Source organism: Callithrix jacchus, chromosome 10 (assembly GCF_049354715.1).
Source record: "Callithrix jacchus isolate 240 chromosome 10, calJac240_pri, whole genome shotgun sequence".
Taxonomy (NCBI): Eukaryota; Metazoa; Chordata; class Mammalia; order Primates; family Cebidae; genus Callithrix; species Callithrix jacchus.
Window position 1 is genome coordinate 115,332,538 of NC_133511.1, and position 23,993 is coordinate 115,356,530.

The following is a 23,993-nucleotide window of genomic DNA, read 5'->3' on the forward strand; positions in this document are numbered from 1 at the left end:
TTTAATAATCCTATTTTGCACGCCCCCCCCACCCCCTGCCCCGCCAATTTTTTTTTAAGACTAGAATTTCTTTTCTAGAATGAGAGTATTTCTTGAAAGATGATTTCATCTTTGTGAAGTTGTGGCTTCAGGAGGAAACCGAACTTTGTTCCTCCTTTAAATATAATCTAGGCAAAGTCTGCAGGAAATTTTTGATGTCTGGATCTCTTAATTATAACAAGTACAGTTAAAAAGAAGGAAAAAAAATACAATGTGTATACTCTGTTGGGCTGTAGTTCTTGTTTAATATTTTTCAAATTTTCTTTCAAATGTTCTCTCTGCTTTGATTTCAGCCTGGGGAGGTTTCTTAGATCTTGAGAGTGTTGGTCATGTTGCTGCCAGAGTGTCTGTTTCCCACTCAACCTTTAGGGGGAGGGATGAGGGAATCTAAAGGAGGAGTACAAAGGCAGTTTGAAAATAGGTTCTGGATGACTGACTGGTGGTGATTTGGGTCCAGCTTTAAATAGTGGGCTTTGTGTAGCTGAAGTGAGCATCATAGTTAACCTAGTGTCCAGGACGATTTCCACAACTAAGGTGTTGTTTTGACGGGTGTGTAGTACAGAGCCTTTGGGGTGGTAAGATGGAAGATTTGTCTTTTACCTCACCTCCACTGGTTCTTTCAGGAATTATAATAAGGAATACAGATAAGTAAATGTTTTATTTTTAATTTTTTTTTGTTTTGCTCTTCGTTTTGGGGTAAAAAATAATGGCAGGTAAGTTTGAGCTGTTCAGATTCTTCTTTCCTTGTTTGCCTCCTATATATGGTTGGTTTCTTTGTTATGTGAGTAAGGTAGTGGTCTGTGTTCCAGATTGGGGGGTGGGGGGACGGTTCTCTTCTAGGTGGTTGGAGTACTAGTGTTCTAGTATGGACAGTCAGAGAAGCTCCAACATGTTGTCTCAGCTAGGGTAAAATTGAGACTATTGGAGGTATTAACAAAAAGAAAAGCACCAAGTAATTACAGTCCAGCCTTAGGTTATGAAGTAGTTGCTCTTCTGGGATGGATGAGATAGGATGGATGCAAATAAATTAAGCATAGATCGCTATCAGTTGGAATAACAAAATGATTACCTTTGTATTATTTATCGCCTTCTATTTTGGTACCTCTTGGTACCCTGTGAGTAACTGACAAGGCCCTCATTGCCCGCTACCTCTCTCGCATCTTGTTTTTTTTTAATTTTAGTGTATACTGAGCATTTTGCATAAGCTAATTAATTTCCCAGACCGTTTTTTTGTTTTGTTTTGTTTTGGTTTGGTTTGGTTTTTAAGGAATTTGAGCCTCAGAGAAGCTGAGGTTTGCTGAAAATCTCACTGCCTATAAATGGTTGAGGCCAGAATTAACCCTGGTCTGACAAACTACAAAGTCCATGGACTTAACCACTAATATACTGCCATTCTCCACAGAGAATGGAAACAACAGCTCGAACTAAAATGAACCCTTGCTGGAGGCAGGAGTGGTGCTTCATCTTGGCACGGGGGCAGTACTCACTTAAATTTCTAACCCCCTCCAGCTCCCCACCACCCCTGTAGGGATAATGTATATAAAAGATCTATTTTCCTTAGAGCCCATGGGGAGGTGGATGTGCTAGAATGGATATTATTTTAATCTTTAGAACGGGAATCTTTCTGTATGCCCACCAGTGCTGTCCTAATTTATTAAACTTCCTGGAATTGTGTCACACATTGTTTGATTATCAGCAAGATTTCTTCTTCCAGAGAATTTTTAGATAATGTGGTTTGGAATGATATCAACTTGCAGGGACAGGCTTGTAGGAGGTAGTTCAGATATTCTTGTTTTTCCCTCTAGACTATGAGCAGCAGCTTGAGTATAGGTACTGTCTTATCTCTATCTTTTTAGCACCTGTCTTAGTGTCTGGTACATACAGAGGTGTCAGTAGCCTTGGTTAAGTAAGGTACTTGATGAGAATCAGTAAGGGACTGATTTGTGGGGAAGGCTTGAAAGGAAGCAAAACAACATAGATTAATCAAATTGCAGCGTACTATTGCAACTTTTACTGTAGTCTATAGTTCCAACCTTTTACACATCTCCTCCCTTAAATTATTTTTCTTTTTTGAGACAGGGTCTTGCTTTGTCACCCAGGCTAGAATGCAGTGGTGAAATCATGGCTCACTTGCAGCCTCAAACTTCTGGGCTCAAGTGATGCTCCCATCTCAGTCTTTGAGTAGCTAGGACTACCGGTGTCCACCACTATGTCTGGCTAAATTTTGTATATTTTTGTGGCAGTGGGGTCTCTCTATATAGACTAGGCTGGTCTCAAGCTCCTGGGCTCAAGCCATCCTCCTACCTTGGCCTCCCAAAATGCTGGGATTATAGGTGTGCCCACCATGCCTGGCCCTCCTTCACATTTTTCAGCAAAGTTTCTGGAGATAATGGAGGATTTAAAATTTTAGCTTTTATTTAATCCTGTTCCTTTCTTGGCAAGCTGTACAAAGAATAGTATAAAAAGTAAGGATCTTGGCCGGGCGCGGTGGCTCAAGCTTGTAATCCCAGCACTTTGGGAGGCCGAGACGGGTGGATCACGAGGTCAAGAGATGGAGACCATCCTGGTCAACATGAGGAAACCCCTTCTCTACTAAAAATACAAAAAATTATCTGGCATGCTGGTGCGTGCCTATAATCCCAGCTACTCAGGAGGCTGAGGCAGGAGAATTGCCTGAACCCAGGAGGCGGAAGTTGCGGTGAGCCGAGATCGCGCCATTGCACTCCAGCGTGGGTAACAAGAGCGAAACTCCTTCTCAAAAAAAAAAAAAAAAAAGGTAAGGATCGGGCCTGGTGCGGTGGCTCATGCCTGTAATCCCAGTGTTTTGGGAGGTCCAGGTGGGCAGATCACTGGGCAACATGGTGAAGCCTCGTCTTACAAAAAAGTACAAAAATTAGCCAGGCGTAGTGGCTTGTGCCTGTAGTCCCAGCTACTGGGGAGGCTGAGATGGGAGGACAGCTTGAGCCTGGGAGACAGAGGTTACAGCTAGCGGAGATCACGCCGCGGCCTGACAGACTGGGCTGCAGAGCCAGATCCTGTCCCTTTTTTTTTTTGAGTTGGGTTTCTCCAGGTTGGTCAGGCTCCTCTTGAATTCCTGACCTCAGGTGATCAGCCTTCCAAAGTGCTGGGATTACAGGTGTGAGCCACCGCACCTGGCCTGATCCTGTCTCAAAAAAAAAAAAAAAAAAAATCATACGCATTCTAGTCAATTCATTTCATTATGAATTTCAACCACTGAACACCTAAAATGTAGCCATTTTTTAGGGGACACAGTGTATTAAGCCATCAGCAGGAAAGTACTGCTTTCAGCCCTAGTTGGAGGTGAGTGGTTTCTATGCTTGTTAATAAAAGTTGGGTTGGGCATGGTGGCTCACACCTGTAATCCCAGCACTTTGGGAGGCCGAGACAGGTGGATCACAAGGTCAGGAGCCCGAGACCAGCCTGGCCAACATAGTGAAACCCCATCTTTACGAAAAATATAAAAATTGTCCAGGCATGGTGGTGGCCGCCTGTAGTCCCAGCTACTCTGGAGACTGAGGCAAGAGAATCGTGTGAACCCGGGAGGCAGAGGTTGTGGTGAGCCAAGATCGCGTCATTGTACTCCAGCCTGGGCAACAAGAGGGAAACTCTGTCTCAAAATAAAAATAAAAATGAAAACATTAAGAGCTTGGGATGATAATTTTGAATATCAGTGTTTCAAAGAAAGTATGTTTGGAATCAGTGTTTTGAAGTCACTGCTTCAGCCACAGAACTTTAGATTTTGTTCATGTATTGGGAAGCTTATGAGTTCAAGAACAGAAATCCGTTTTCTTGGGGAATTCGTTTTTTGAGATACAGTTTTGCTCTCATTGCCCAGGCTGAAGTACAATGCCGTGATCTTGGCTCACCGCAACCTCTGCCTCCTGGGTTCAAGCAATTCTCCTGCCTCAGCCTCCCGAGTAGCCAGGATTACAGGCATGTGCCATTATGCCTGGCTAATTTTGTATTTTTAGTAGAGATGGGGTTCTTCATGTTGGTAAGGCTGGTCTCAAACTCTCGACCTCAGGTGATTTGCTGGCCTCAAACTCTCGAGGCCAGGTGATTTCTGGCCTGGGCCTCCGGAAGTGTTGAGATTATAGGTGTGAGCCACTGCACCCAGGCTTCTTGGGCAATTTAAAAGATATTAACAAGGTACTTGCCTGAAGGAGTGAACTATAGGTAATAAGGATGAATAGGGATTGTTCTGCCTAAACTATGCAGCTGCCTCCAAGGTTTCCAGTAGAGCATTGATGTAGCCTGACAGGGAGGTTGTAAGAAGGTGAGAAAAAACTGTTCTCATTAGAACTAATAAGGGGAAATTGAGGTATGGATTGACTTGTATTTAATTGTTTAATGTATTTTTCGGAAGAAATTTTTTTCCCTAATTCTACTTGGAATTGCATGTTATTGATTATTAAATATTAAGCACTGAGAATGGGGCCTGAATTTATCATTCTATTCAGGGATAGTGTTCCCTGTTTTTAGGGTCACTTTGTCTCCAGCGGGCCCTTCGGTTTGATTGGTGTAACAAACTTAGATCAGGCATATATTGGGGGCATTATAAGGAGTCAGAGAATTTTCTTCTTTGCTGGTCAGCAATAGGTAATTTGGTCATGACTTTCAGAAAACCTGTCCCATGATGTGACGGCAAAAGCACTTTTCAACTTTTTATTTCGAACTTGCGGGAAAGTTGCTATAGCACTCCAGTATCCCTTCATTTGCCTAGATATCATTTGTTAACATGTTGCCACAAATGCTTTAGTCTATGTTTTTTGGTCAATATACTAACTAAAAAGGGATTTCCAATCTGAGACTTCCACAGTATGGTGACGGGGCAAGGCAGCATAACATAATGATTAAGAGCATGGATGGTGGAGCCAGACTGCCACGCAGGAACCACGTAACCTAGGACAAATTGCTTAATCTCTCTCTGTCTTGGCCTCCTTGTCTGTAAAATGGGGATAATATTAACCATCTTTATAGGATTGTCGTGATGCTTGAAGTTATTTAATATAGAGTAATGCACACCTCATAGTAATACCTTGTGTTTGCTATTAGGATGGATGCTTTAAAGAATTCAGATTTTATTTGTCTGTTGAACTAAATGCCCTTGAAGGTCTCTCTCTCTTTTTTTTTTTTTTTTTTTTTTTTTTTTGGAGACTGTCTCGCTCTGTTGCCAGGCTGGAGTGCAGTGGCATGATCTCGGCTCACTGCAACCTCCACCTCCTAAGTTCAAGTGATTCTCCTGTCTCAGTCTCTTGAGTAGCTGGGACTACACGTGCATGCCACCATGCACAGCTAATTTTTGTATTTTTAGTAGAGACAGGGTTTCACCATGCCTGGCCAGGATGGTCTTGATCTCTTGACCTAATGATTTGCCTTGGTACTGGGATTACAGGTATAAGCCACTGTGCTGGCCTTTGAGGGTCTATTAAAACCTGAGAATCTGTGGTAGATGTAGATGCTTGCATTACAGAATATATGAGCTTCCTGAGTGGGTATGGGTAAAACTAACTTAAAAAAAATTTTTTTTTCTCGAGATGGAGTCTTGCTCTTGTCGCCTAGGCTGGAGTGCAATGGCATGATCTTGGCTCACTGCAACCTCCACCCTCTGGGTTCAAGCAATTCTTCTGCCTCAGCCTTCTGAGTAGCTGGGATTACAAGCATGAGCCACCGAGCCTGGCCAAATTTTTTAAATGGGGGAAAAATTATTTTTAGTCGACAATATTGGAGAGTTGTGTGAGTGGAGTTCAAAACAACAGTAGTATGAGAATGGATAACTTTAGTAAAGTGAAGTGTTAGTAGGAGGAAGATAAATAGAATGATTTGTGGACATCATTCTGTATTTGCAACCCTATTTATGGACATTTGCAAAACTGTGATGTGAGTTCATGAATGTTTCCTGTGAGAAGTATGCTTCTAAGAAAGGAGTCAGCATTTTTTTTTTTTTTTAGGCAGAGTTTTACTCTGTCACCCAGGCTGGGGTGCAATGGTGTGATCTCGGCTCACTACAACCTCCACCTCCCGGCTTAAAGTGATTTTCCTGCCTCAGCCTCCAAGTAGCTGGGATTACAGGCGCTTGCCACCACACCCGGCTAATTTTTGTATTTTTAGTAGACACGGGGTTTCACCATGTTGGTCAGGCTGGTCTCGAACTCCTGACCTTATGATCTGCCCACCTCAGCCTCCCAAAATGTTGGGATTACAGGCGCGAGCCACCGCGCCTGGCCCCCAGGAGTCAGCTTTTTTTTTTCAATTGAGCCTGGTATGCCGTGAGCTGAGACTATGCCCCAGGAGTCAGCTTTTATATGTGGAAAAGCCAAGCTGTGGTCTGTGAGAAATACATATGTGTTAGATGTAACCTTGTCTAGAAAGTTACAGGTTTCTTCCAGCCTAGGATTTTTCCTTCTTTTTTTTCTCCCTTTTCTTCATACTGAAGAACCCATGAAACTAGTGTTCTAAATCGTACTTAAGCCAATTTATTTCAATAATTTTTTTTTTTACATTTTTCTTTTAAAAATGAGACAGGGTCTTGGTATGTTGCCCTGTCTCCAACTCCTGGGCTGAGGTGATCCTCCCACCTCAGCTCTGGAGTAGCTGGAACTATAGGCACACACCACCTTGCCTAACTATTGAAGCTAATTTCTGTTAGGACTCTGTAGCCTCCTACCATAAATACCTCACTCAGTTCACCACATTTTTTTTTACCTGCAATTTCCACCAATTCTCCTGCATTTTCTCCTTTTGTTTTGCTTTCTTGTTCTCTGTGGAGTCTTCCGTTGCCTCTCTCTGCCTCCTCTTGCCTCTCCTATCTTTTTTTTTTTTTCTTTTAGACTGGGTTTCCCTTTTTTCCCCTTAGGTTTTCCCTTAGGTCCTCATGGGCATTGCTTTGCCTCACAGTTAATATAAAGAAGTGTTTCTGGTTCTTACTCTAGAGTAAATTACCCATGTGCTAAAGGTACAACTATTAGGATACCACTTCCTGTTTATTTTAGTTAGATCTAGTTTAGGAATACAATTGTAATCCAAGAAAACTGACCTCTTGTAGTGATTCAGATTGTTTTTGTTTTTGTTTTTGTTTTTTTGAGACGGAGTTTTGCTCTTGTTGCCCAGGCTGGAGTACAGTGGCACAATCTCGCTCACCACAACCTTCACCTCAGGGGTTCAAGCGATTCTCCTGCCTCAGCCTGCCGGGCACCATGCCCAGCTAACTTTGTAGTTTTAGTAGAGACTGGGTTTCTCCATGTGGTCCGGCTGGTCTTGAACTCCTGACCTCAAGTGATCCTCCTGCCTCGGCATCCCAAAGTGCTGGGACTACAGGCGTGTGCCACCACGCCCAGTTATTTTTGTATTTTTAGAAGAGATGGGGTTTCACTGTGTTGGCCAGGATGGTCTCAATCTGTTGACCTCATGATCCACCCACCTTAGCCTCCCAAAGTGCTGGGATTACAGGCATGAGCCACCACGCCCAGCCTCAGATTTTTTTTTTTTTTTTGATTTTCAGATTTCATCCACATTTCTTAATTACTCATTTTGGTTCAGTTGACAGTAGAGCAAAAGAAATGTACTTTCTTCAGAGTAAATTATTAGTTTTATATCTGCTTTCCATGTTGTTCTATTTTGCAGTGCAGTAGCACATTAGGAGGTATCTTTTGTGGAGTGAAAATATTTTGTTTTAGGAAGTTCATATTTTAAGAAACTAAAATATATTCTAATGGTTGAGGACATAAGACATTGTTATAGAAACTAGGTCAACTTCTCAATACCTTTATCAAAGCACCTGCAGTTCCCATTTCATTGCAAGTGAAGTAAATCTCATTGAAATAAAGTAGCTGGTATATATTCAGTACACTTTTAAAATAGTCTGTTTTAAAAGAAAAATTGGTGCCAATCTGATTTCTTTCCTGCTTCTTTGTTGGAGTGGGGGAAGTTCTATAACCTCTTTGCTGCTCTGCTGTCCATTGACTACTTTGTTAACTGGGGCACAGTTGGTCTTTTGGATGTCTACCGTGCTGAAGGTCAGCCAAATAGTCAGGTAAGGCTACCTAGGCCTCTTTGTTAGGCCTAAGATCACAGTTGGAAAAAAAATATATAGAAAAGGAAAACAAAGTTGATTTATTTTTTTCTAAAATTTAACTTTTTGTATTCATTGAAGAATGAAGTAAAATACCTCCATTTAAAAGAAATTTGAGAGTCTGCTGTATGCCATACACTGAAGTACAACAATAAACAAAATAGATCTACTGTTTTTTTTTTTTGTTTGTTTGTTTTTAATTTTTTATTTTTAGAGATGGGTTTTCACCGTGTTGGTCAGGCTGGTCTTGAACTCCTGACCTCAGGTGATCCACCTGACTCAGCCTCCCAAAGTGCTGGGATTACAGGCGTGAGCTACTGCGCCCGGCCAACTGTTCTCAAAGAGCTTACATTCTAGTTGTGACAGACAAATGATAAGCAAGTAAATATGTAGTGTGTCAGAATGTGATAATGTTATTGAGAAAATAAATAAAGCAGGATAAGTAGTATGGAGGATAAGAAGTCCCAGCGTGAGATTATTTTATATAGAGTGGTCAGGGAGGGTCTCATGTGTAAGGTATGTTTGACAGAGACCAAAAGAAATGAAGGATGTAGTCATGTAGATATTAGGAGCAGGAAGTGGAAAGGCCCTGAGGCTGATTATTGCCAGTGAACAAGAGAGATTGAGGGGAGGGAAGGAAAAGTAAGAGACCTGTCCAGAGAGGTCCAATAGGAATGTGTTTTGTAATGTAGGGTCTTGTTGTGTACTACATTTTACAAAGAAAAATTGTCTCCTTTTCACTTCAAGCCCCAGAGACAACAGCTATTACCAGATTTTTGTGTCTTCCTTGTAACTTGAGGTAGCACCTGACCCAGACTCCATATTTCTCCCATTATAGAATCTCCATGAAAGTATAGTTAGCAGATAATTTGCACAGTAGCAGATTTTGCATAGGTTGATTACCCTAGTCTTAGAGAATGTTAATAAGGCAGCTACTTAGAATAAGCTTATGTGTTTTTGGGACGTGAGATCAAAATTTTTTTTTCCCTTTTTTTTTTTTTTTGATACAAGGTCTGTCTCTATGCAGTGTGACAATCTCAGCTCAGTGCAGCCTCTGCCTCCCTCCCATGCTCAAGCCATCCTCCCACCTCAGCCTCCCAAGTAGCTAGGACTACAGGCATGCGCAACCAAACCCAGCTAATTTTTATATTTTTCTGTAGAGACACGGTTTCAAACTTGTGAGCTCAAGCAGTCTGCCTGCTTCAGCCTCCCAAAATGCTGGGATTGCAGACATGAGCCATCACGCCCGGCCCCCGGATTTTTCTTTTCCAGAGAAATACTGTATATTTCTCCATTTTCTTACCTACCTAGTCAGTTTTCTATGAGCAGAAGTGACAGCCTAGACCTGTATAGTTTCCTTTTGAGGACAACATTTATTGGTTTGGTTTATGTGCTTTTGACTAAATAGGCTTGCTCCGCATGTCTGCTGCTTCTCCTTTTGCTCATTTAACCAAAAAGATCCTGCTTCCCCAAGTCCTGATTGTTGATTTCATGGCTTTGAGGACCCCTTATAGGTCACCATATCCATGCTTTCTGTCTTGAACATTGAGAGAGATGATTACCCTGTTAATAACTGATGTCTCCATTTTCCCTTTCCATGTTTGTTTAGGCATTAGAGGTTATTAAAGCACATTCTGAGCCACTTTACATAGTTGGCTTTGATGGAGTTGAGGAAGAAGCACCAACTATTTAGTGATTTGATGTTCTGTGGCAACCCCATATAGGAAAGTAAAAGGATATTTGATTGAGTACCTGTGTCTTGAATCACCCACTCTTACTTTCCCTTTTAAGATTTCTGGTTTAGGTGGTCTGCCCCTCAGTGAAAGTCAGCCTTTGTCTGTCTCTGTCTGTCTCTCTCTCCCTCCCCCACCTCCCCTTCTCTCCTCTCTCCCCTCCCGCCTCTTTCTCTCCCCGTAGTCTTCTCTCTGGAGTTTTTAGCCCTGGCTCTTGACCTGGTTACCATTTGTTGTTCCCTTTAATTATGCTTACCTCGTTGTCATCCTGTTACTTAATATCCTTAGGAGATGACCTCAACCAAGAAACTTTTTCTTCCCATCTCCTACTCCTTTGGTCAGGTAACTGTATCATCTTGCATGGGAAATAATCCAGGCAATCAAGAGATTACCCAAAATTTTGAAATTGTTTAAACAACTGGTTGATATGTATTACTTCATCATATGTAGATGGCGTGAGATGTTTGTGATTGTCTTGAGAGTTTTTTGAGGTAGAGCCTTGCTTTGTCATCCAGGCTGGAGTGCAGTGGCATGATCATGGCTTACTATAGCCTCGACCTTCCAGGCCTAAGTGATCCTCCCACCTCAGCCTCCTGAGTCGCTGGGACCACAGGCATGGCCCACCACACCTGGCTAATTTTTGTATTTTTTGTAGAGACATGGTCTCTATATGTTGCTCAGGCTGGTCTTGAACTCCTGGGCTCAAGTGATACTCTTTCCTTGGCCTCCCAAAATGCTGTAATTACAGGTGTGAGTCACTGTGGCCAACGTGAGAGTATGTTTTTTTTTTTTTTTTTAGTTAAAAAATTTTTTTGGCTGGGTGCAGTGGCTCACACCTGTAATCCCAGCACTTTGGGATGCCAAGGTGGGCAGATCACTTGGGATCAGGAGTTAGAGACCAGCCTGGCCAACATAGCAAAACCTCATCTCTACTAAAAGATTTATAAAAATTAGCTGAGTGTGGTGGTGGGTACCTGTAGTTCCATCTACTTGGGAGGCTGAGGCAGGAGAATGGCTTGAACCTGGGAGGCGGAGGTTGGATTGAAATTGCATCACTGCACTCCAGCCTGGGTGACAGCGCAATTCTGTCTCAAAAAAGAAAAAAAAAAGGTTACGTTTTTGTTTTAAATGTACCTTTATTGTTTGACTCCGGGATCTGGGAGACATTATGTTTTTTTTGTTTTGTTTTGTTTTTTTGAGATGGAGTTTCGCTCTTGTTAGCCAGGCTGGAGTGCAATACCGCAACCTCCGCCTCCTGGGTTCAAGCAATTCTCCAGCCTCAGCCTCCTGAGTAGCTGGGATTACAGGCACGCACCACCATGCCCAGCTAATTTTTTGTATTTTTAGTAGAGACGGGTTTCACCATGTTGACCACGATGGTCTCGATCTCTTGACCTCGTGATCCCACCCGCCTTGGCCTCCCAAAGTGCTGGGATTACAGGCTTGAGCCACCGCCCCATTCTTCTTTCCTAAGTCTTCAGTGACACATGTTTACTTGTGGGAATGTTTTACTTTTTAGTTCTTTTAAAGGCCTTTTGCTACTTGCTTGTTCTTACTCAAACCAGAAGTTAAAGTGGCTTACATTAGTGTCAGAGGTAACCACTTGAATCCAGAGTTTCTGGTTCTTTCTCTTTTGCCAAGTGGTTTAGAATTATCTAAGGTCTTAAATAGTAGATTTAAGACTTCGGACTTCTTTTGGGATAGAATATGGAAGCAGTCTTTGAAAATTTGGTGTAGCTCTTTGTTTCTTGAAGAAAAAATTAAGATGTTTTGTGTATTTTTTAAAAGTGATATTCAAACAAAGAAATGTTTATTTGATGCTGATACAGTATTTTTTAATTTGAAATGAGACAAATCCTTTTGTGCCTTTTGAAGTTTCCTTTTAAGCCACATGTTTATACTATCTATTTAAAGAATAACTTTTTAAAAATAAAAAGAATAATTTGAGAACTGTACACATAGGGACAAGCCATGTGTATACCAACTGGATCCTAGATCGTCTTTCCCCAAGGGCAGCCCGTTCTTGGTTCTTAAAACTAAGATGTTTCAAACATAATTGAGTTGTTGGATATGCAGTGTGCAGAAGGATATCTTACAGTGTAGCAACTCAGGATTCCAGAGAAGATGGTGCTGGCAAGTGAGATAGTTCTTCCTTCTAGGTTCTGAGTCTGGAGTACAGGAGTTAGGACTGTGCCATTCCAGCCATCCTTATGTTTAGATTCATGCTTTCAATGAGCCTCTAGACTGATTAATGATCTGAGTTTCTTGTGAGCCCAAATAATGTATTTGATAATTAGTGCCCTTTTAGCAAGAAGATCAATGGGTTGTTAGGGATAGGCCAGTACAGTGGGTCACAACAGGCCATAAGAGTCTATGAGGGTTTTTTTTGTTTTGTTTTGAGATGGGAGTCTCACTCGGTTGCCCAGGCTGGAGTCCAGTGGTGCAATCTTGGCTCACTGCAAACTCCTCCTCCCAGGTTCAAGTGATTCTTGTGTCTCAGCCTCCTGAGTAGCTAGAATTACAGGCATGTGCCACCATACCTGGCTAATATTTGTATTTTTAGTAGAGACAGGGTTGGCCAGGCTGGTCTCAAACTCCTGACCTCAGATTATCTGCCTCCCTCAGCCTCCCAATGTGTTGGGATTACAGGTGTGAGCCACTGCACCCAGCCTATGAGGGTTTTTTTTTTTTAAACATGAAAGTTTAAAAAAAGAAAAAAAAAAAAGTCTGCACCCAGACTTCCCTGTAGAAACTGATGCAGAGGGGGAATTTAATTTTTTCAAAAAGCTCCTCAAGAGATTCTCTGATCATTCATGTTTAAGGATCACAAAACCTGAATATTTGAATTCAGCTACATGTATATGTTATTTCTTAGGTGGGATCTGGGAGACATTGTGTTTTTTTTTTTTTTTTGAGACGGTGGATGTTTATTTAATTAGGATAAGTAGAGTCAGGGATGGTGGCCTGTGCCTTTGGTCCCAGCTACTTAGGATGCTAAGGAGGGAGGATCACTTGAGCCCAGCAGTTTCACACCAGCCTGGGCAATATAGGCAGACTCCATCTCAAAAAATAAAAATAAGAGAGAGAATTAAAGAAGTTGAGTTTTGCCCGGCGCGGTGGCTGAAGCCTGTAATCCCAGCACTTTGGGAGGCCGAGGCGGGTGGATCACGAACAGATCGAGACCATCCTGGTCAACATGGTGAAACCCCGTCTCTACTAAAAAATACAAAAAATTAGCTGGGAATGGTGGCGCGTGCCTGTAATCCCAGCTACTCAGGAGGCTGAGGCAGGAGAATTGCCTGAACCCAGGAGGCGGAGGTTGCGGTGAGCGGAGATCGCGCCATTGCACTCCAGCCTGGGTAACAAGAGCGAAACTTCGTCTCAAAAAAAAAAAAAAAAAAAAGGAAGTTGAGTTTACTGTAGTAGACATGATGAGAAGGCCTTTAATTTGAGGTGAAGTTATTTACCTTTGTGCCCTGTATTCTTTTGGAATTACAGATGTTACCTCCCGATTTGGGGGTTAGGCTAACACTTAGCATGGTATGGAGGACTCGCCTGTTGGGAGGGAGGGAAATCTTTAGATTATATCTGCAGTTTTAAATTGTGGAACAAATTCAGGAGAGGATGTTAGTATTGAAACTGAACTGGACAATTTGTTTAAAACTGGACAGGAAGGGCCAATGTTACTTCCTGTCTGAAAAGGAAGTGCTGGCTTCCTTCCCTTCCTCCTTGGTTAACTCTGGCCAACTTGGAATATGGGTGGGGGAGGGGCTGGTCATGTTAGTACTCTTAACTGGCTACCCATGTTTTAGGAAATCGTATTACCACCAATGTTTGTGTATAGCTGCTTAAGGTTCACTCTTTTCCTTACTTGAAGCACGCGGATGGGTGCTTTGTGTGCTCCTGTCTCTTTGCTCTTATATGGGAGCCCTGTACTAGGTTTGTATGTTGCAGTCTGGGAAGCCTAATCTCTCAGATATTCCTTTCACATTCAACCTATGTACGCCTCCCCTGTATATTCCGACATTTGAAAATAGAACAAGAAGTTGGAGGGAAGAAACTGAAACTCATTTGACATGGAGGAGTAAGTTGTGGAAAGGAGAACATAATTGGGCAGAGGGGAGTAGATGACAGAGGTTTCTTATTTTTGAATTGAGCCAAGAAAGCATTCCAAATGGGGCCAGTTGGCACTCTTCCTGCTATTTTAGTCCAGGCTTCTCCTTCCTACTGACCAGTCAATTGTATTAAGTGTTTGATGTGAGTTTTAACTGAGGTCTCGGGAGGGGAGGGAGGGAGGGAGGGAGGGAGGGTGGTGGTGGTGGAAACAGCTGGTGCCTTCATCAAGCTATCTCAATTACTCTTCTTTTCAGAGTGTTTGAGGGTGGGGGTTGGTGGCACAGGAATTGGATGTGTGTTAGCAGAGACTCAGCAACTCTTATGTAGTGGGTTTGAATTCTCAGGCACTCTTAATGCTATGTGGGATGTTGGCTAGTTGGAATGTAGCTAAACCTTTCCCAGTCACATTCTTTCTTCTGCTTCCCCTCCCTATAATTCTTTCAGCTTTGGGCCTGCTTTGGAGAGAGAGGGGGTGGGAAGTTAGACAGCAAAACAGATTCGTCCTTCCTACCCATTGAGGTTTCAGCTTAAGTCTTGGGCCCTCCAGAGGCTTTCTTCATATCCATTCATTATTCCCTTAGTTGGGCTTTCTAAATATGTCTGCAAAGAGCGTGAGATACAATTAGAACTGGGACCTCTAGTGAAGTTAAGTTGAATTGTGATCAGTTGGCTATATTTGTCTTCTTCCTTCCCTCACACCCCAGGATTACTATATTTCTGAGTCAGCACTCCCTTTCTGTCTTACCTGCTCAATTTGATGCAGAGAACTTGCCAAGCATCCTTTTGGATTTAACAGCATTGATGTGGGTGTGTTCAGTTCTCCGCCTGGGGTGTGTCTTTAACAACTTTTTTTTTTTTTGGTATCTCAGAAAACTCTCCCCTACTAGAAGCTACTATTTTTATCTGCTTTAGTATATCTACCTCACCTTGTGGTACTTAATCTCTGATTTATTTGGCCTGGGCTATGCATGAAGAATTGGATAAGAATACGGTATTTTTTTTTTTTTTTTTTTTGAGATTACTCTTGCTCTGTCACCCAGGCTGGGGTGCAGTGGTGAGATCTTGACTCACTGCAAACTCCGCCTGCTGGGTTCAAGCGATTGTCCTGCCTCAGCCTCCCAAATAGCTGGGACTACAGGCACTTGCCACCATGCCCAACTAATTTTTTGTATTTTTCGTAGAGACTAGGTTTCACCATGTTAGCCAGGATGGTCTCTATCTCCTGACCTTGTGATCTGCCCGCCTCAGCCTCCCAAAGTGCTGGGATTACAGGCATGAGCCACCTTGCCCAAGTATTTTTGAGAGATAGAGAGTTAGTCTGATTCCATGCCAGATAAGAGATTGTTAACTTTTTTGCAGATGCTTCAGTGATAGTTTGCAATGGCTGGGCTCTGCTGCTGAAGTTCTATAGTGTTGCTAAATATTCTTTTCTGTTCAGTGCTAGAATGGCTATTGTGTATATTATTGCCCTATCCTTTCCACCTGGTTGTACCAGATCCAGATAAAGACTAAATCCGTCTTCTTTTTTTTTTGTTATCCAGGCTGGAGTGTAGTGGTGTGATCTCAGCTCACTGCAACCTCTGCCTCCCAGGTTCAAGTGATTTTCCTGCCTTAGCCTCCTGGAGTAGCTTAGAGGTGTGTACCACCATGCCTGGCTAATTTTTGTATTTTTAGTAGAGATGGGGTTTCACCATGTTGGCCAGGCTGGTCTCGAACTCCTGACTTCCAGTGGTTTGCCTGCCTCAATGTCCCAAAGTGCTAGGATTACAGGCATGAGCCACCACACCTGGCCAAGGACTAAGTACTTTTAAGTTGTCTGTTTTAGATTTAGTTCCTTTTGTCTCATGTGCTACTTTAGACCAGGGTTCAACAGATCTAAGAAGATGAAAGGAATCTAGGAACATAAAGGGAGAAAAAAGATGAGCAGTGATAGCATATTACTAGTTAGTTGTTGGTATGCCCCTCTGGTTAGAGGACTCTGCTGAGCATCATGCTATGTTTTATGCAAAGGGATTGAGCCCTTGGGCAAAGGATGTTGCTGCTTTAGATTTCAAGAATCTCTAGTTAATAGAGCTTAACCTCTATCTGCCTCTTTGCTTCTGGGATTTAGGGCTACTTTCCAATGGGTTGTATAAGATAATAGAAAAATGTATCATTTATCTCATTATCTTTTGTGACTAGGTTACAAATTTACAGCCCCTTACCCACTTCAGGGGGTTGTGAGCAGGAAAAGCTGAAGTTGCTATCTTGACCTCTGCTGTGCATTTGGCTTCTGTGCAATTCCTAGTGGTTGTCTTCTCTTACTCTAGGGAACTTTGCTCCCAGCACCTGATTAAACTGCCTCTTTGTAGGGTGGAGTCTGTTGCCTTTGTTTGTTCTCTGTGGATCCTGTCTTAGTAATCAACTCTATGCTTGTAGGGAAAACGTTTGAAAGACTGGAAACAGAGGTGGATGATAGGGAAGGTGAAGTTCCTAAAGTAGTTCTCCAAATGGTAATGTTCCATTGGCTGAATCCAGGTTCGGAATCAAATGGCCATAATGAAGCTTTTTTGGGGATGTGTCACATGTAGCTGATCTGAATGTAACAGCAGCAGTAGCTTTAAAATCCCTAATGCAGTGCCTCCAAAGAGAAGAAACTTGCCAAGTAGGAATCTTAAAAATTCCCTCAACCCCTCCAAACTTAGATCCACACACAATATCTTTCTGCTGATTCTTAAAGGCCTGAGCTTTGTCCTACCTAGTGTTGGCTTGGGGGCAGAGAGGAGGGTTGTTTTCCCTGAACATGATAAGGAGCTGAGCAGGGCAAAGTGGGGGCTCTGGCCCGTGATTGGTAGACAGGATGCCCTGGAATGCGGTTGGCCTGCCGCCCAGAATCCAGCACTTTGTATTTGTTTGTTTCTGGGAGACTGTGGTCTGGTGCTACTGTGACAGGAAGTGAGAAAGCTGGGAGTGGGGGAACAGAGAGGGGCGATGTCTTTGTGGTTCTCCTGTGAAATCTCTTTGTCCCTGGAGAGCAGCTCTGCTGCAGAGCTTTCCTGAGAAGAGAGCAGCCTTTGTGTGTCTAATGGGTCTCGGAGCATCTAGCTACTCTGAAGGATTAGGGAGTGTGAATTCTGACTGTGGCCTTTTGCGTTTAGCACTTGAGTTATATAAATGGCCCTGATCTCTTTAGCATTGGGAAGCTTACTGAGTTTTGTGTGTGCTGTATTATTTATGGATCTCTAGGATTTAATTAAGAAAGGAATTCCAGAAGTAACTAGATGTTAAAAAATGTTAGTTTGCTGTATATATTGCAGGTACCTTGTTGGGTTTAAAAGGGACAGGAAGAAACAGGTAATGCTGCGGTCCTTTACATTTTAGGTCTCATCCTTCCAATTGGTACCTTACTACATACAGATCAGGAGAAACTTACCCACTTAGTATGAAGAGTTACTGGTAGTTCTCTAATATTTGAACATAACTAGGGAATGCTTGGTAGTTTACTGGGATTTTTCTTCCCTAGCTCTAGACTGAAATAGCACCTGCAATACCCTCTCTCTTCCTTCCCTCTTTTCTCTCTTGTTTTGTGTTTTCTCTGCCTTCCATTCCAGCTTTGAAATAGACATCTCTTCTCACTTTGTGGATTGGGTGACTGAGCCCTCAACTTCAAGCAAGCTGGCTGGTTCATGAGCACACACACAAACTCGCCTTTGATGGTCCAGGAGGACAGCTGCCCTAGAGGCAGATTGCTAACATACCGCTAGAACAATCCTTCTTCTCTGTTCTTATGCTGGCTAGCACAATCTTTACTGCCTCTAGTTCCTTTTGTTTCCCACCCCAGCTCTGATCTTCGATTTTGGCTTAGTGAGATGTCACGTTAAAAATGAGAGTAGGGATATTTGTGATTGGATTTTTTTTTTTTCTTGTGGTAGGGTTGAGGGGGTGATCAGAGAATGTGGCATGGAGCCAGCTTTCTAGAGCAGGCTTGCCAGTGAAAGGATAGGTGATTTTTACAGAGTAGTGCCTCTTTTTCCTTAGCACCTTTCTTCCCAAGTACTAGGTCCTTATAAAAGGGGAGATAGGCCAGGCACGGTGGGTCACGCCTGTAATCCTAGCACTTTGGGAGGCTGAGGTGGGCAGATCACCTGATGTCCAGAGTTTGAGACCAGCCTGACCAACAGGGAGAAACCCTATCTCTACTAAAAATACAAAATGAGTCGGGTGTGGTGGTGCATGCCTGTAATCCCAGCTACTACGGAGGCTGAGGCAGGAGAATCGCTTGAACCTGGGAGGCAGAGGTTGTGGTGAGCCGAGGTCGCATCATTGCACTCTAGCCTGGGCAACAAAAGTGAAACTCCGTCTCAAAAAAAAAAAAAAAAAAAAAGGCAGGGGGAGCTAAATCTGGGGTAGACGGTAAGCTCTTCTTCCCAAATTGAGTAAGGTTTTGTTCTTTAAAGTGAAGGTAAGACCCAAAGATCTAGCTGGCTCCATTCCACCTTCTTTTGCCTCCTTCCCCTCTCTGCAAAAAAAAAAAAAAAATGTTAACTTTGGGTTAACGTTTCATTGGAACTAGAATGGCTTTTTTTTTTTTTTTTTTTTTTTTTTGAGACAGGGTCTCAACTCTGTCACCCAGGCCTGGAGTACAGTGGCACATTCTCAGCTAACGGCAGCCTGGAACTCCCAGGTTCAAATGATCCTCCCACCTCAGCATCCTGAGTAACTGGAGCTACAGGCATATGTCACCACACCCAGCTAATTTTTTTGTACTTTTTGTAGAGATGACGTCTTGCCATTTTGCCCAGGCTGGTCTCGAGCTCCTGAGCTCAAGCAGTCTGCCTACCTCAGCCTCCCAATGTGCTGGGATTACAGGCTTGAGCCACCTTGCCTGGCCCTAAGAATGACTTTTAACCACAGCCTAAAGAATTCATACTCCTTCACTTTATCAAGAACGAACATGGACTTGAAGTAAAATATGAGTTTCTACTACTACTACTAGTCGATGAGCTTGGGCAAGGTACTAAATACTTCTGATATATAGGTATTATACTTTTTTTTTTTTTTTGAGACAAAGTTTTGCTCTTGTTGCCCAGGCTAGTCTCAGCTCACCACATCCTCAGCCTCCTGAGTTCAAGTGATTCTCCTTCCTCTGCCTCCCGAGTAGCTGGGATTACAGGCATGTGCCACCACATCCGGCTAATTTTGTATTTTTTAGTAGAGATGGGGTTTCTCCATGTTGGTTAGGCTGGTCTTGAACTCCTGGCCTCAGCTTTCCAAAGTGCTGGAATTACAGGTGTGAGTCACTGTGCCCAGCCAGTAGTATACTTATTTATAAAAAGAGGCCATTACCTCTGCAAGTGTTGAAAGGATTATATGATAACTTCTAAGGGAAGAGCAATAATACACAACTTTTCTTCCCCTTCAAGGTAGGATTTTCTTCTTTCAGATAGGGAGAAACATTTCCTCCTGCTATCTGTCTATAGCTGAAAAAGGACCTAACACTTCTGATTGATTTCTTCATAGATTGACATGTTCTGTCTCCCTGTTTCTTGTCTCAAAAAGAAGACATACTCCAAACTTGATGAAAAGAATGCCTTGTTGGTCTTTTCAGGGTTTTGAGGAATTGGGACTGTGTAAATATGGCTCAATTACATCCTTCCACCTTTTCCAAGTTATTTTCAAACGATGGGCAAAGAGTTGAGGGAATGCCATAGATTGAAAGTCAGGAAGTTTGGTGAGAAGCTGCTATTTTAAAAAAGAAATATGAGCTCAAACAGTTGGGTGACCTCTAGTAAACTCTAAGGTTAAGCTCTTCCATGAATGTATTTTATTTTCCCTAGCCTAGGGTATGGGAGGGTATAAGGTGTCCTAGTTAATTTTAGGATTTCTCTTTTATGACATGAGACTTAATACCTTTCCATTTCAATTAGACTTTTTCTTATTTTTCATAGTGCACCTGACCTCTCTCCTCTTGGAGGAAGGAGAAAGGCATTTGGCCTTTCCCCTTCCTTTAGTCTGACACCTCCCTTTTTTTTTTCTTTGCCCCTCCCTCTTATCTTTGTTTCTTTATCGGCCTCTCCCTAAAGCTCTGCTTTCTCCTTTTAAGGCTAGGTGAGGTGCCTTTGGCAAGGTTGCACAGGGAATCCAGGTAAGTAACTCTGTGTGTCTCAGTCTCTTCTCAGGGTAATAGAAAACTTAAGTGTTATCTCTCCCAGTGGAGGGCCTTGGAGAGGCATGTGGATAATGGGGGAGGAGAAGGAGGCGGCCTGGCCTGAGAGATCAGGACTTGTTAGACCAGTCCCGTGTGTGCGTCATGCATACTCCACAGAGAAGCAGGTTTTGTTTCTTTCTGTACCCTTTCAGTCTTAGGCCCCCTCACTAGCTGAGAGCCACACCCTTCCTTTGCTTCAAAGCCAGCCTAGCACTTAGCCATTTTAGTATGTTATGGTTTGGGGGGGGTTCCCAGAATACTTGGGAAGGGAAAAGAGAGAAAGAAGAATGTTTTATTTGGTCTCAGAATTTAGGAGGTCATGGTGGTGGAGGTGAATTTTTTTTGAGTTACAGTAAAAACTTTACATTTTGACAGGTAGCTTTGGGTAAGGATTATAAGACTAAAGAGAGTTTATGGTGCCCTATTGAGGTATACAGCTTGCCAGCTCAACTTCCTTTTAACAAGGAGTATTAAAGAGTTTCTATATTTGTTTTTTTAAAAAATTCTTTTCTCTGACATTCCAGTCAGAGAGAATGCATCACTCTTTCCTAAGGGGAGGGTGGTTTGCCCAGAGCCTTCCTTAATTCATCAGAAAAATTCATGGTGTACACAGTGAGACCTAGTTTTTCCTCATCAAAATAAGACAAGGCCATATCTAGAATAATACAGGCTTCGTGACTTGAGTAGTGCTCAGTTGAGATTCTGGAGTGAACAGAGTCCTTTTAATCTTAATGCAAATCAGCTTCAGGGACTTGGAGTTAACTGAAGGTGAGTCTTCCCAGTGAAGTGTGAAATGCTAGAATTGTTCTGACTGAGCTTCAGAAGGTGGAACATGGTTGGGTGCAGTGGCTCACACCTGTAATATCAGCACTTTGGGAAGCCAAGGCGGGTGGATCGCTTGAGATCAGGAGTTCAAGAACAGCCTGGCTGATGTTGTGAAACTCCATGTCTACTAAAAATATAAAAATTAGCCAGGTATAGTGGCACATACTTACAGCCCCAGCTACTTGGGAGGCTGAGGCAAGAGAATTGCTTAAACCTGGGAGGTGGAGATTGCAGTGAGCTGAGATTGCACCATTGCACCTGGGCAACAGAGTGAGACTCCATCTCAAAAAAAAAGAAAAGGAAAAAAAAACATAGAACATTAAGTGGAGGTAGGGTGGGGTACTTAGACTTTGGACTCTGGTACAAGCAATGATAAGCCATAGAAAATCTTGGTAAATATATTTCTTTGATTTAGAAACAAAATGGCAGTTTTCTTTGTTTGTGGTTGAACCAGAATAATTTAAGATTGGGGTCAAGTACCAGTTAAGGCAAGTAACTGTCTTTTAGGTATCTGGAGGGCCCGCTTTTCTGGCTAGAATGTTTTATAATACAGTTCTGTAGTATTACAGGTACTATATTTTGTTGATTAGTATTTCTGCAGTATGAGGCTTAGTATGCTATTTATTTGTTTTTGAAACAAGGTCTTACTCTGTCACCCAGGTGGCAATGTAATGGTGTGATCGTGGCTCACTGCAGCCTGGACCTCCTGGACTCAAGCAATTCTCCCACCTCAGCCTCCTAATTAGCTGGGACTACAGTGTGCACCACGACACCCAGCTAATTTTTGCATTTTTTTTGTAGAGGCGGGGTTTCGCCATGTTGCCCAGGCTGGTCTTGAACTCCTAGGCTCAAGCAGTCTGCCCACCTCAGCCTCCCAAAGTTCTGGGATTACAGGTCTAAGCCACCGCACCCAGCTTGCAAATGGCTTTTTTCAAAATCGCAGCACTTTGGGAGGCTGAGGTGAGTGGATCACAAGGTCAGGAGACTATCTTGGCCAACATAGTGAAACCCCATCACTACTAAAAATGCAAAAATTAGCTGGGTGTGGTGATGGAACGCCTGTAATCCCAGCTATTCAGGAGGCTGAGGCAGGAGAACCTGGGAGGTGGAGGTTGCAGGGAGGTGGAGGTTGCAGTGAGCCGAGATTGTACTACTGCACTCCAGCTAGACTCCGTCTCAAAAAAAAAAAGGAAAGAAAAAAAGCCATTTGCAACCCCTACGATGACTGGGCACAGTGGCTCATGCTGGTAATCCCAGCACTTTGGCACAGTGGGAGGCCAAGGTGGGAGGATCACTTAAACCCAGGAGGTCCAGACTGCAGTGAGCTGTGATTGCGCCACTGTACTCTAGCCAGGGTGACAAGAGACCCTGTCTTTAAAAAAAAAAAAACCTCTAGAATGACATGAAAGTGGAGTTTTGCCTGTCATCATTTTTAGAGGGAGAGCATAAATTTGTGACACTGTTTTTTGTTGTTGTTGTTTTTTGAGACAGTCTCGCTCTGTCACCCAGGCTGGAGTGCAGTGGCATGATCTCAGCTCACTCTCTGCCTCCCAGGTTCAAGCAATCCTCCTGCCTCAGCCATCCAAGTAGCCGGGATTACAGGTGTGTGCAACATGCCTGGCTAATTTTTTTATTTTTATTTTTAGTAGGGATGGGATTTCCCCTTGTTGGCCAGTCTGGTTTTGAACTCCAGACCTCAAGTGATCCTCCCACCTTGGCCTCCTAAAGTGCTGTGATTAATAAGCACGAGCCACCATTGCGGGCTGTGACATTGGTTTTGATTTTATAATGAATAGATAGGAAAAAAGGAGGAGAGTTACCTTTGGGACTGGCTGCTGAAGACAAAATTTCTTCCCCAAAAGCGCAAAGATTGGTGAACTTTAGAGTTCACCCAGCCTATGGTTTTATATATATTAGTTCATTAAAACTAAACCCTGAAGAGTAATAGAAATGGAAGCTTACAGGGGTTATAACTAGGTTTCCTAGCTAGTTTTTGGCAGAGCCAGGAATTGGACAGTGGACTTTTGACCCCTAATCTGAGTTTTATTTTGTTTTCCCTCTACAAGTGAAGAATTCTTGTAGTTTTCAGGTCTGCTGCAAATGAAAGAGGGGAGCATGGGGAGGCTGGTTTATTCAGAAACTCTACCAACCACACCCCAAGCTCTAGTCTCTATAATAGTAACAATATTACTGGCTTTCGGTGTGTCAAGACATTTTTCTAAGCACTTTACATGAAATGCTTTATTTAATCTCCACAACCACCCTATGTATTTTTATTCCTCCATTTTACAGAAAAGAAAGCTGCAGTTTCGAGTGGTTGATACTTTGCCCAAAGTCATGTAGCTAATAAGTGATAGATCTGATACTTAAATCCAGGCAGGTAACAAAGCCTATACACTTAACCTTTAAGAATCATAATTCCAAATTGTATTTCTTTAGCCAATTTACAGTAGAAGAAATCATTCTAGGGACTATGCTATTGGTCAGTGATTTTTTTTTTTTTTTTTTTGAGATGGAGGCTTGTTCTGTCACCCAGGCTGGAGTGCAGTGGCGCAATCTTGGCTCACTGCAACCTCCACCTCCCCAGTTCAAGCACTTCTTTTGCCTCAGCCTCCTGAGTAGCTAGGATTACAGGTGCCTGCCACCATGCCTGGTTAATTTTTGTATTTTTAGTAGAGACGGGGTTTCACCATGTTGGTCAGGCTGGTCTCGAACTCCTGACCCTCGTGGTCTGCCTGCCTCGGCCTCTTCGAGTGCTGGGATTACAGGCATGAGCCATCATGTCCGACTGTTAAGTGATTTTTTTTTTTTTTCCTTCCTATCTGGTTGGCATTGTCTGGTTGTTTGAACCTTCCGGGTATTTGATTGAATTTAACTTCTTTTGGTATGGCGTTCTTAGAGAAGAGACTGAGGTTTTTTTTTGTTTTTTTTTTTTTGAGACGGAGTTTCGCTCTTGTTACCCAGGCTGGAGTGCAATGGCGCGATCTCGGCTCACCGCAAC

General features: G+C 42.8%; 1 protein-coding gene across 50 annotated transcripts in view; it reads left to right on the forward strand.

Annotated features, from left to right (window-relative positions):
• The window catches only part of CTNND1 (catenin delta 1), a 69,433-nt gene that overhangs the window by 13,654 nt on the left and 31,786 nt on the right, over nt 1-23,993 (forward strand). For 5 of the 50 annotated variants that reach the window (XM_035262739.3, XM_078341080.1, XM_078341075.1 and 2 more), the window contains exon 1: nt 448-752. The exons of 41 other annotated variants lie outside the window; for them this stretch is intronic. The gene's annotated coding sequence lies outside the window, so the exon portion shown is untranslated. Of the gene's footprint in view, nt 1-447; nt 753-20,062; nt 20,105-23,993 lie in introns of those variants that run through there. 4 more of the 50 variants (XM_078341071.1, XM_078341069.1, XM_078341070.1 and 1 more) reach the window with 1 other exon arrangement.